Source organism: Montipora foliosa, chromosome 5 (assembly GCF_036669935.1).
Source record: "Montipora foliosa isolate CH-2021 chromosome 5, ASM3666993v2, whole genome shotgun sequence".
Lineage (NCBI taxonomy): Eukaryota > Metazoa > Cnidaria > Anthozoa > Scleractinia > Acroporidae > Montipora > Montipora foliosa.
The window spans coordinates 34,984,592-34,998,818 of NC_090873.1; the positions used below are offsets into that span (position 1 = coordinate 34,984,592).

A 14,227-nucleotide genomic window follows, 5' to 3' on the forward strand; every position below is an offset into this window, starting at 1 on the left:
GAGGTGTCCTGTCCGGTCAGAGATTTGATGTCTTGCCACCATTTCTTGGGGTTAGTTTCAGCCAGACCATCTATTTTGCTGTTATAAAAAGAGCACTTCGCTGTTTTAATAGCGCCATGGACGCTATTCCACAGGAGCCTTTATAGACCGGAGAATCTTTCAAATATTTAATAAATGCTGCTTGTCGCTTCTCAATTTAGATTTTAGTTTTACTGTGATCCAAGGTTTATCATATATTGGGTTTTTTTTACTGTTTTCCACGAAAACAAAGGTTTCTATAGCTGAGCTAAGTTTCTGAGAGAATAACTCAAACTTAGAAGCACATGAAGCGGCATTGTAAACTTAGAACCAATCCTTATAGTTGTAATCCAGGATCAAACTCTCTCCAGTTGCCCGCTCGGTACTGCCTTCTATGAACGTTCTGTACAGACTCATGTTGAGGTGGATGTTTAACAGTAGAGCGTGCTAGGATGGTGTAGTGGTCCGAAGAGCCAAGCTCAGGTAGCCTCTGAAGATCGAAGGCGTGGGATCTATTAGTAAAAAACCAATCAAGTATCCCAGAGTCTCTTGTGTTGAATTAAACTAGATGCTTCAGGTGATTAGGTCTAGAAATAGAGTCAGAGCGCAGGCCGGTTGAATTCGGACTAAAATCGCCGGTTAACATAACCATCGCGTTTGAATGCTTCAAAAGATACCTATCCACCTTCCTCTCAGTGTATATGAAGTCTCCTTAAGTCACGCCTCTGCCCTTAGATAGGCTGAATCTGATTACATACTGTAAAAGCCAAAAGAAGCCATTAAATGGTTGAACATAAAAGGCACCCTTGCATCATAACTTATTTTTCGGGAACACGGAATGTTTTCCTCAAAGTGCTTTTCATAATATGACGAACCTCTGGATACCGCCAACAATAAACCAAAGGATTTAACGACGAATTAAGTAGAAGGAAGAAAAATGTGACTTCATTTGCTGTTAATATAGAAACACGCGAGTAACCTGTTGTTTGCAATAGCATGCAGCAAGAATACGGAAGATAACACGCGACAAATACAAAATAGATGTAGAAGACATTCAAGGCGGACTTTCGTTCTCGGAGGAGCACCGAAGTTTGCGAATTTTGTCGCTGAAATTGATTTTGAATTTTATTCCAGTGATATCTGGCCACTTTATAAACACGAAAGTATGCAACTGTTGTCGACAAATATCCGATCGATCCAATAGCAATAAGAAGATAATGTTGCAACGTTGCCACAAAAAAACAAGTTGAGACACCACCTGCTAGCCATATTGCAACCAAGGCGATTGTCATACGTCTGGAAGTCACAAGTTCTACATATCTCAGATGAAGAGAAACAGCGAGAAGTCGGTCAACGGCAATGACGGTAACATTCAGGAATGATACGACCGTGAGAAGATGTAGAACAGAGTTTAAAAAAGTTAAAGTTAATGGACAGAGTAAGTGAAGGTTGTAGTCTTCATTCAATGCCATACTCTGCAGCAAGGCGAGGATCGGTTGACCAAATAATCCCATTGCAAGATCAGAGGAAGAAAGACTCAGAAGTAATTTCCTCAAATTGGCGGTCAGGAATGAGGTTTTCCGTAAAGCGTGAATGGCCAGAATGTTTCCAAGTGTTGCCACGGGAAAGAAAACAAAGTTTAACACACACACAGACAACAATGTTGTTCTATGGCCCCGTAATTCAGCCATGTTACTCAAATGGTAGCTGCAGAACTGGTCGGCCATAGTAATTCAACTTCAATACTCAGAGTACCGTTTTGCTGAACCTGGGAAATCTTTTTCCCTTTGGCTCAGGTGATCTATCATCTGCTTTTCAAAATTTCCGTAAATTTGCATGTTAGGATAAAAAAAGGCTCAATTGTAATCAGTTTCTGAGGATGGCATGTGATCTGATTGGTTGCAAATAACAATAAGATTCACAATCATGTTTGAAGAAATTTTGAGAGTGATTAAAAATCTCAATTTTAAGTGTTTAATCGTTCACTCATCGCATGTTAAAACGGAATATGGAATATGAGCACGGGGTCACATGCGAAAAATTAAGGATGTGCTATATAAAAGTTGATAATGTACGGACATCAAAATAAGTAGTGCCGAGAGATGGCATCGATCAGTTAAGTTGCGCGTAGTAGGGGTGATGTTTCATAAGATATGTATTCAGATTTGGCAATCATAAGTCATCTGCCACCAGACTTATGCTAATGCTAAGACTAATTGAGGCAAAGTTAAAATGGAAATAATTCTTTCTGTGAGCATAAATTTGACGAATATTTGCAGGTGACTTACTAGAAACGAAAGGAGAGGGCAAACTAAAACAAGACTCTGTGTTCATGATATATGAGAAAAAAAGAGGAGATAATCTTTTTAAATGTTCAAAAATGTAGTAGTAGCATTGCCGAGCATATGGGAGGTCTTGGGCTCATAAATCCATCTGAGAGTGCGGATGCAGAGTACTCAGCGTCCATAAGGGTAAGCGCTCCACTTGTAAGTAAAATAGAGGAACAATCCCATGAGACCTCAGATGAAGCCGAGGTACAACGACTGGTAAACGCCACCCGGAGGGAAAAGGATCATGGGTTAAGAGAAGAGCTTGAGGAGGTAAAGGCTATGTTGCCAGACAAGACACAGAGAGCTGTGGACTTGGCCTGTGAAAAACGCGCATCCAACTGGCTTACGGTTATTCCTCTCAAAGACATGGATTTTGATCTGAACAAGCGGGAATTTCTTGATGCTTTGAGGCTTAGATATGATTGGCCGATACCTGATAATCCGTCAGTATGCGTTTGTGGGAGCATGTTTACAGTGGATCACGCGATGATCTGCCAGCGTGGAGGCTTAGTTATTCAGCGCCACAATGAAATACGCGATCTACAGGCCGAGCTGCTTGACATGGTTTGTTACGATGTGCAGGTTGAACCGGCTTTACAACCTATTACAGGCGAAGAGCTTGCCAAAGGGGCTAATCAAGCCCCTAATGCACGCCTTGACGTCCACTGTAGGGGTTTCTGGGAGCGACAGAGGGCTGCATTTTTCGATATAAGGGTATGTCATCCCAATGCGGACTCGTATAGAGATCTCAGCCCCAAGAAAATCTACAGGATTCATGAAAATGAAAAGAAGCGAAAATACAACTCTCGCGTCACAGAAATAGAGTAAGGCACATTCACCCCACTGGTATTCACAACTACGGGAGGGATGGCTGACGAATGCCTGAGGTACCACTCAAGATTAGCCGAGCTATTATCTGCAAAAAAGCAAGAGAGCTATGCCACAACAATTTCATGGGTCAGGGCGAAAGTGTCTTTTGCAATTTTGCGGAGCGCACTCCTATGCCTTAGGGGATCGAGAACCCCGAGAAGGAGGAACTTAGACGTTAAAGACAGGGATCTAGAAATAGAAAAGGGTCAAGCAGGACTTCCCTAGACCTGATAGTTATAGATATTTTACTAGTGGATGTACATAGAAATTGTCCTTCTTTTAGTCTACAAACAGTTGTTTACATTTCCTTTGTTGAAAACCACCAGACCACCAAGAAGTCTTTTTTTTTTAAATATAGTATTGCTGAATTTGTCTTTAATTTTTAATTTGAGAAGGGTTTAATAAAATTATTAGTATATTTAAAAATTAAAAAAAAAAAATAATGATAATGATAATGATAATGATAATGATAATAATAATACAGGGCTAATACCCTTGGTGTGGTGGAGGAGGGAGGGGGGGGGCTTGTGTGCCTCGATGATCCGGAGAGCTAAGCTGGCGGAGCTAATGCTCCTGTTAGGGCCACCCAAGCCAGACAGGTCAATGGTTAGAGGCCAGACTAAAAGTCGCCCAGTGGTTGTGTCACCTAAAAGTCACTATCCTCAAATGACGAGTGCAAATCAAAGTTTACAAGATAACGGCGTGAATGAGGTTGGAGTCCTTGATGACGAAAGTCCCTCGCCCGGCAGGTGCTCCACGGCAATGCAGCATGGGCCCGGTCGTCATTATGCTACTGCAGTAAGATCGATGAGAAGAAAAGTGGTTTCAGGAAGAGAACAGAGTGGTAATGGAATGTTACAGTAGGAGCGAACCAGGTGTTAGGGGATATAGAAAGAGAATGCATGATTTTTGGATGGCTAAGGACCTGTTCGTAGTTACCGAGCAAAGCATTGTTGACCAGGCAAATCAAATACGGAAAAAGAAGTTGTTAAGTGATCTGGAGCAAGAAGAGATACGGAGAAATGTCGATGATGTGCAACATGGTGTAGTTGGACCAGAGACAAAAAATGAGGAGATGTCTGTTACTGAGAACAAGTAGAAAATAAATGACCTAATCAAGGTCGGGACGGTGTGCATTATGAGAAACTGCAAGCTCAAATGGGATTACAAGCTCTCAGAAGAAGAACAAGAATGGTCAGTATATCTGGATGGACGAGATACTGAAACTTGAAAGGACTAGGTTGCCATGCTGAAGCTGAAGTCTGTAGTCAAGAAAGTGGATATACTTCTGGGGAAGATTGAATCGGAAACATTATAACAACAAATGAGATATTATTTATGCTGGTGCTGCATTGGTAACAGAGATGGTTGGGGCGAACAAACTAAAATCAAAGCAAAAAGAGCCATGGTGGAAACGGCGGTTGGAAAAACAAGTTAAAGAACTGAACCAGGATCTTGGAAGAATAAATACATTGCTAGAGAAGAAACCAATAAAGAAAAAGCATAGCGAAAGATTGCAGAGGAAGTATAACATGAAAATGAAAGGGTTAAAGGTAGTAAGGGAAGAAATCAAGCAAAGGATTAAGGCAAAGGTTAGAAAAATCACTAGATATCAGAACCGATGAAGTCAATACCGGCAAAACCGTATGTTTAACAACAATGAAGGAAGGTTCTACCAGCAGCTGAATAAACCCGGGGCCCCCCCCGGGTGAATAAAGATGTATATAACCAGAATAATGAAATACTTGATGCCCATGAAGCGAGAAGCTATTGGGAAAGCTTATGGAGTGAGAGTAAAGAGCATAATAGAAGAGCAGAGTGGCTTAAGGACGTTCAAAATACACTAGGTGACAATCAGGGGCAACGAAGAATTACGATAATAGTGGTAAAATTGCGAAAAATAGTGGGGAAAATGCCTAATTGGAAAGCACCAGGACCAGACGGCGTCCAGGGGTACTGGCTAAAGAATTTCTGAAGTGTACATGAGAACTTAAGAGTGCATCTTACGTACTAAATGCCTTGCGAGAGGAGAAATTCCATCGTGGATGAACAAGGGAAGAACTGTATTGATCCAGAAAGATAAAGATAAAGGAACAGCTGCCAACAATTATAGACCTATAACGTGCTTGCCATTAACATGGAAACTATTGACAAGCATAATCGCTGATGAGATTTATGAATATTTAGATTCAGAAATGATGCTACCTGAAGAGCAGAAAGGTTGTAGAAGGAAAGCGAGAGGAACGCATGATTTACTGTTTATAGACAAAATGATTTTAAAGGAAGTAAAAGCTAGACAGAAAATCACGCAACAGCCTGGATCGATTACAAAAAGGCATTTGATTTGATCCCGCATTCATGGAGTTTAGAATGTCTTAAGATGCTTGGAATAAATGAAGAAATCGGGAAACTATTAGAGGAGAGCACAAAGAATTGGAGAGTTGAGTTAGTGTGTGGATCGGCATCACTTGGGGAAGTTTCAATCATTAGAGGAATTTTCCAAAGGGATTCCCTGTCACCATCATTATTCGTGATAGCACTACATGTAATACCGTTGACTCACATCTTACGAAAAGCCGAGCCAACATACAAATTCTCTGATGATGGAGAGAGAATCAACAATCTCCTGTTTATGGACGATCTAGAGCTTTACGCCATGAATGAAAAAGGGGTGGACTCCCTAATCCAAACGGTGCGGGTGTTTAGTGAAGATATAGGGATGGAATTTGGAATAAAAAAGTGTGCTGTATTAGTAATGAAGAGAGGAAGAGTTGTTAAATCAGAAGGTATAAAATTACCGGACTACAAAACCATACAAGGACTGAAAGACGGTGATAGTTACAAGTATTTGGGTATATCACAAGCTGACAGGATTAAGCATGAGGAGATGAAAGAAACAGTAACCAAAGAATATAAAAGGAGGGTACGGAAGATTTTAGAAACGAAACGTAATGAGGGTAACCTTGTCAAAGCTATCAACACTTGGGCTATTCCTCTCCTGAGATATTCTGTGCATTCCTGGACTGGAGAAAGTCAGAGTTACAAGATCTAGATAGAAAGACCAGAAAATTACTTACCGTGCATAATGGTCTCCATCCAAAGAGTAATGTCGATCGTATCTACATACCGAGAGAAGAAGGTGGACGGGGACCATTTACTGTTGAAGACTGTGTAGAATCTGCTACCTTTTGGTTGGAGAGATATATCAATGATAGTGATGAAAGACTGATAAAGGCTGCTAGAAAGATCAGCGGTGCTCATAATAATGAAACTTACAGAGGTTGAGTATAAGATACGTAAGAAAAACGAAAGAAACGAACAGTGGAGGGAAAAGGTTTTGCACGGACAATTTGTACGACAGACGGAAGCAATATTAGGGAATGAATCCTGGCTTTGGTTAAAGAAAGGAAGTGTAAAAAGGGAGACTGAGAGTCTTATTATGGCAGCACAAGAACAGGCGCTTGCAACGAATCTGATGAAAGCTAGAATATATCAAACTCAAGAGGACAGTAAATGTCGAATGGGTAGAAAGGTGGATGAAAGCATAAATCATATTGTGAGTGAATGACCTAAACTAACATAAAAGGAGTATGAAAGGAGACATGACTGGGTGGGTAAGAAGATCCATTGGGAAGTTTGTAAAGAGGAAGGTTTCATTGTCAATGAAAAGTGATATGAACATGTACCTGAACCAGTACTAGAGAATGAGGGATGTAAAATATTATGGGATTTTACGATACAGACTGATCACTTAATGGAGGCTAGAAGACCGGACATGATTGTTGTTGAAAAGAGAAATAAATGTTGCAAAATAATAGATTTTGCAATACCATATGATGGCCCTATTGAGGAGAAAGAAGTCGAGAAGGTAGTAAAATACCAGGATCTAGCAAGAGAATTGAAGAAGTTAGGGAAAATGAAAACAATGGTAATTCCCATAGTAATCGGAACATTTGGAACAGTTCCAAAGGATTTAAAGAGGAGACTAGAGAATATTGGTATAGAGACCAAGATAGACGAGCTTCAGAAGAGTGTTATTCTGAACACGGCAAGGATTCTTAGGAGGGTCCTAGAAGTTTGAGGAGACTTATTGTCACCAAGCTTCCTGGAGTACTGAAGTTCCATTGGAAATCCAATGTGCGAAAACAAGATAATAATAATAATATTGCTGTACCAGCTGATGTAAGTGTAGGGGGAAAAGAAAGGGAAAAAGTGGAAAAATACCAGAACTTGAAGAGGGAGCTCGGAAGATTGTGGAAACTCAAAATGGTAGGAGCCCTTGGAAGTGTCACCAAAGGATTTGATGGGTGGATTGAAAAGTTAGGGATACCATTCAATGTTGGTGTAATGCAAAAAACGGCCTTGTTGGGAACTGCAAGGGTATTGAGGAAAGTTTGGAAATGTAAAGAAGAGATAATTCTGTTAACCTTTGGTCATTTATTATGACTCCCGTAACAGAAGAAAAGACGGCAATAACAGCCAGAACATGATGTTAAAAATAAATAATAATAATAATAATAATAATAATAATAATAATAATAATAATAATAATAATAATAATAATAATAATAATAATAGTGTTCAAATTAGATGTTATGAAAAGAAGAGTGTAATTAAAAGCAAGACGTCAGGCTTGACAGTACTCTAAAGAAGTCCTTTGATTATCATAAAAAAAATTCGTCTCTTCAGCCAAATGAATTACCGCAGAGGAAAATATGTACCATTTTGTTTCTCACAAGTGTGAGAGTGTGGAGGTTTCTTCAACCAAACGATCAGCACCATATTTTAAACCAAAACAAGCAAATTGTCACACGCAAAAAAATCAACTGCTTGCTAACATGGTTGTACCGTCTAAAAATTCGTCCCCCGATTTAGGCATTCAAATTTTTCAATACTGCGAAGCGTCTAAATTTTCGTACGTTTGGCGTGGTTCCGTGTGAAATGAACCCCTAAATGCACGAATTTTCAACCGTTAGAAGATTTGTCCGGTACCGTGTGAATCGGGTCTTGGTTTAACTTAAAAGTGGACCCCTTGAATTCATGTAACAAAAAGAGCAAACATTCAGTGACGCTTCTGGGTTACATAGAGTGCTTTATTTTGAATTTTGGAGATGAAATGAAAGCAGTTCTTTGTGGAATAGGCTGCCGAAAGAGAAATGCGCCATGGCAAAAAAAATCAAGCGATTAATTATTTGTCATACTGCAATCGAGTTTAAAAAAAGCCACAACAATCATTTTTCACTCCTCTCCTCCCTTAAAAAATCAAAACAATTTAATGTTGGTTGTATAAAACTAGTTCCTTCCGCCTAATGAAACCTTGCTACACTTACTGTTCATTAAAAATGCGAATTTCAGCTCTTATGACTATTGTAAATTCTGGTGTTTAGAGCTTTTTTTACTTAAATATTTCATACTCCTTTAAAGCGATTCCGAGCCCCAAGATTGTTTTCTTGAAGGATCAATTTGTCACTTAATTGTTTGTCAAACTTAACTACATGATTCCTCCTAATGACTCTCAACGTCCCATGACAAAAGTAGAACATGATTGTGTTTACACATGTACATTTAGTGATTATAATCCTGCACTATTTGTGGAAGTTGATTACATTATCAACTGACTCGGTCACGTGAACCAGCCGGAGAGAAAAAAATTCCGTTCCCTTGGCTGAACGAAACGGAATACAGCGAATATTGAACTTGCCATGACCGAAGGCTTTTGCAGATTCCGCTTGGATGGAGTTCGACAGCTTGCTGAAGCCCATAGAACAACATTGTTTTCGCTGTGTCTGTTAAACTTTGTTTTCTCACCCGTGGCAACATTTGGAAATATTTTGGCTATTCAAGCTTTGAGGAAAACTTCATTCCTACCACCTAATTTGAAGAAATTGTTCCTAAGCCTCTCTTTGTCTGATCTTGCAGTGGGAATGTTCTCTCAATTGACGCTGGCAGTGGTTTTTAAAATGGCATTGACGAAAAACTTTAACCTTGATGTACTTTGTCCATTAACTTTAACTGTTTTCTACCTTACAGTGTATCTTCTCTCTTCCGTATCGTTCATGAATGTAACCGCCATTGCTGTTGACAGACTTCTCGCTGTTTCTCTTCACTTGAGGTATCAAGAACTTGTGACTTCCAAACGTGTTATGATAGCATTAGTAGCAATCTGGCTGTCAAGTTGTCTTACTGTCACCTCGTTGGGCAGCTATATTTCTGTCGTTTTTGGATCGATGGGATATGTGCTGACAACAGCTGCGTACCTTCGTGTTTACAAAGTAGCCAGCTATCATCAGAATCAAATCCAAAATCAATTTCAGCTGCAAAGTTCGCAAGCAGTGGCGCTTCTCCGAGAAAGAAAGTCCGCCTTGAATGTTGTGTATATTTATATTATATGTATTGCCTGCTATCTGCCAGGATTTTTCTGTTTAATTTTACAGACTACAAGTTACTCGTCTGATTCTATGTATGCAGCCCATGAAGTCACTTTGTTTGTCGTTCTTCTCAATTCGTCATTAAATCCTTTAGTTTACTGTTGGCGGTATCCAGAGGTTCGTCAAATTATGAAGAGCACATTGAAGAAAATATTCCGTGTTCCCGAGGAATAACTTATGATGTAAGGCTTCCTTTTCTTTGCAAGCATTGATTCTCTAGAATTGACAGGTTCATGTCCAAGTCGTTTAGTATTGTGTATTAGCTGCTGGATCGTTTTGTATTGCTAGAAAATACTTTTCGTCTAGAAACCTAGTGAAAAAGCACTCGGAATCTTATTCGCGCAAAACTTTTGATGAAATCTCAGATTTCAAAATGGTGCGTCCAGGAACTTTAAATTTGAGAACTACTAAACGTCACGTTTGTGCGGACGACATTGCGGAGAAGCCGTTTCTTTTCGGGACCAACTGAACACTGGATTGTCGCTCAACCTGCTAGATCTTAAGTAAGAAGAAGAAATTAAAAGTGTTAGAAGCAATTGTTTAAGAAGTTCTGGAACGGGCAATACTAGCTTTCCTTGCCTCAGAAAAGCTTCAGCTGAGCCGACGCCTACGACTATTAACATATTTGACTGAAATGAACTGTTACGTGATGCCGTATCGGGAAACATTTTCCCCGTTAGTGGGGTGTCGGAATGGCCAGAGCAAAGAAAGACAATTTTTCAACAAATCTTTACCAAAAGTAAAATAGCACAAGCTTTGGAGAGGAACGATTGACCATAAAACGACGAAAAGATGAACTTTGTCACTTCGATCCGTGTTTTTCCTTAGATTTCTTTCGTCTGAGATTTATTCATTGTTGTCAACAATAATTTTTGCTTTTGCTAATCAAATTGCTTATTCCGTTTGCGATATTTGCTTGATTCACGTAGTCAATCTCTTCTTGAAAATTATGACGGATTCTTGCTCTATTTGCGGAACTCAACGGCGAGAATTTTGTACTTGTTATTTTTGCGATATTTCTGCATAATTTCCGACCTTTTGCTCTTCCTTTTTTCATTGTTAATTCATTTATCATTCCTCGCTGTTAATAAGCAATTTGGCGCGACACAAATTCGCATTCTGCTCAATTTATTCGGATGGTCCGTGGAGTCTGTCTTTGTCACCTTCGTGTTCTTTTGCTTCGCACAAAATTTATCCGTTCTTCTCTAAACACATTTTGGCGTTTCAAAAGAAAATCCTCATCAAATTATTTTGCGCGCTGCTTGCTGAAGACTCGTATTAGATGATTTACGGTTTCAGTAAGGCCATCAGTTTTGTGAAAGTGCACTATGGACACTCCGGTGACACGTAGTCTCGGCAATTTTAACAACCTTTTCAAAACTAATTAAGGCAGCGTTTACACGACACCGATCGAGACCGTTGGCGAAACCGGGTCGATTTGAAAACGCTGCCAAAAGCGGAGCGTTTTTAAAACGATACGGTTTCATCTGTCCTGTAATCAGCGACACCGCATCAAGTTGAATACGGTTACTATTTTTGCATTGTTCGATTCAAAATGGTGAATTTAGCACGCAGTGCAGCGCTCGCTTATGCCATCACGACTTTGATTTTCTGGCGAAAACAATTCCCTGGAAACACTTCCAAACCGCATCGATTTTGACGCGGTTCAGGGAAGTCATGAAACCGTGTCGATGTGAAACCGCGTTCGTATAAGCGCTGCCTAGATCGTGAAATACTTACTAGACGTCTTATCCTAAGTGTATACGTACTTTGCCCAGCACCTTCCCTCTTGTTGATAAATGATTTATGGATTTAAAAAAAGTCTCGGTAATCTATAAATTGGCCGGTCATTCCTTTTCTCAATCATTTGGTCTCGTTTTATAATGTAACTGTTTTCGAAAGTTAATTGAATAGAGTGTAATGTGAAGTGCTCGATTTCTATTCCATATGGACCATGAGAGCGTTAGCCCTACTGATGGAAATGGGCCCACTCAAGGACAGAGAAAAACTCTGACCAGGGTGGGAATTGAACCCACGACCTTCGGGTTAGATCTCCGCCGCTCTACAGACTGAACTAGAAGGTCAGACGGGAGCAGGCCGTGGGAACTGAAGATGTAAAAGTTTTCGAAAGTTGTTTTTTCGTCGAGTCCTGCTTTTTAAACCGAGTGTTGTAGGGTGTTTGTTATAGCTTTTATATTTCTGATTTTGTGTTGTGCTTCCTAACCCTTGATGGAACCTATGAGAAAACCCAACTGAAAAAGATCGGACGGCTAGATATGCTCGTAAATTTAAATGTAGCACTTCACAAGCGTGTTTTGTTTGGTAGGTGTTACGAATGATTGACACGGACTTGACAAATCGGTGTTAAAGAGTATAAAAGTGCTGTACACGTAATTGTATTAGAAAGTTAGTTGTTGCTGTTGTGGTTACTGAAGTAAAGTCTCAGAATAAAGAACAGTCAACCGAAAGTGTGTCAGAGTGGATTTCTATTCCCCGAAAAGTTTCTCTCGCACTCGTCACTTTTAAATTATCACTTCAAGCGATACGAGCGATAAACGATTTGGGCTTTGCAGATAAATTCCTTGTTACCTTTGCCAATAACGTTAATTCGCCAGTTGCCGAAGGCACTCCATAAGTTAGCGATAACACGTGTAGAGATACTCAACAAGTAGAGGGCTAACAAGTTGAGGGCTAACAAGTTACATAATATTCCTACTCCGCTCCGCTCACCGTCCGCACGTGTACCTCCTATGCCATCATGCATCACAGCGTGCTACAACGCGTGTTTTTAGTGTTGCTGAAATTGAGCGATGCGCGCATCAGCTTCTAAACACATTTGGTGACTATGCAGTTTTCGAGGTAACAAAAGCTCGCCATTTCAGATTTAATTCTATACCTTTCTCCAAGCAGACTTTTTCATAAAAAAAATCTATGACATAGCTCATATCATGAAAAAGAAACATGGACAGTGATAGCAATCATATATACCGAAGCATTGGAAAAATCAATCAAAGCATTTTAAATACAAGTTGAAAACACTTGAAAGAGTCAATTGAGAGCTATAGTTTTCATCTTTTACTAATGCCGGATTTGAGAAGTCTTTGCCACGCGTAAATAAGGCAGCATTCATCGGTTACAATTTTGAACAAAGTTATGCCTACTTGTAACTTTACAATGATGGATTTATTTACTGCCTATGCGACAATGGTGGCCTTTTTTCTTCATTCTGTTTTTTTTCATGCTTCATGCTGCATATATAATATGTATGGGTTATTGACCAAGCGTGAGGTCAAGATGACTGGATATTGGCCAAGTTCTTTTTTTGCGTGTTTATGGACCGAGACGAAGTCGAGGTCCATAAACACGCAAAAAAAGAACGAGGCCAATATCCAGTCATCTTGACCGAACAATCTTGGTCAATAAAGGATTTATTATATGACTTAAAACACCAAAAAATGATCTTTGATCTTGCGGGACCAAGCGAGAAATCCCTAGCGGGCAGTATCGCTCCATCTTGCCCGCTCGGGTAGCCAATCAGAGCGCGCGATTTGGTTCATCTTGCCCGCTCACGGAGCTAGTCATATAATAATACTATTTATTATATGACTAGCTCCGTGAGCGGGCATGATGAACCAAATCGCGCGCTGTGATTGGCTACCCGAGCGGGCAAGATGGGGCGATACTGCCCGCTCGGGATTTCTCGCTTGGTCCCGCAAGATCAAAGATCATTTTTTGGTGTTTTAAGTCATATAATAAATCCTTTATTGACCAAGATTGTTCGGTCAAGATGACTGGATATTGGCCTCGTTCTTTTTTTGCGTGTTTATGGACCTCGACTTCGTCTCGGTCCATAAACACGCAAAAAAAGAACTTGGCCAATATCCAGTCATCTTGACTTCACGCTTGGTCAATAACCCATACTTATTATATGACTAGCTCCGTGAGCGGGCAAGATGAACCAAATCGCGCGCTCTGATTGGCTACCCGAGCGGGCAAGATGGAGCGATACTGCCCGCTCGGGATTTCTCGCTTGGTCCCGCAAGATCAAAGATCATTTTTTGGTGTTTTAAGTCATATAATAAATCCTTTATTGACCAAGATTGTTCGGTCAAGATGACTGGATATTGGCCTCGTTCTTTTTTTGCGTGTTTATGGACCTCGACTTCGTCTCGGTCCATAAACACGCAAAAAAAGAACTTGGCCAATATCAAGTCATCTTGACCTCACGCTTGGTCAATAACCCATACTAATTACATAGGAGATTAATGAAAATTCTCTGTGCTGATTGGTTGCCCTTGAGGTGATGATTACCCGATAATCACCTAAGCGGTTTTTTCAAAATGGCCGCAAGCTGTTTTATCGAGGTGACAGACGAAGAAATTAATTGTTTTGAAGAAAATGCATATTTTCAAATAATCACCTATGTCATTATACTAAAATAATTATTAACCTCAGACTCGGTGAATATCGGTGAATAAAAACCTCGAATTCGTATTATATTCACCTCGCCTAAGGCGTTGCTTTGGGCGAACTCCATTTGCTGGGACACAAATACTCCATCTGCTTGGGATATTTTGGGCA

The 14,227-nt window shown here is 40.1% G+C and overlaps 1 pseudogene; it reads left to right on the forward strand.

Annotated features, from left to right (window-relative positions):
- The first annotated feature begins 5,598 nt into the window (after window positions 1-5,598).
- LOC138002644 (uncharacterized) overlaps window positions 5,599-14,227 on the forward strand; it is a 188,063-nt pseudogene continuing 179,434 nt past the window's right edge.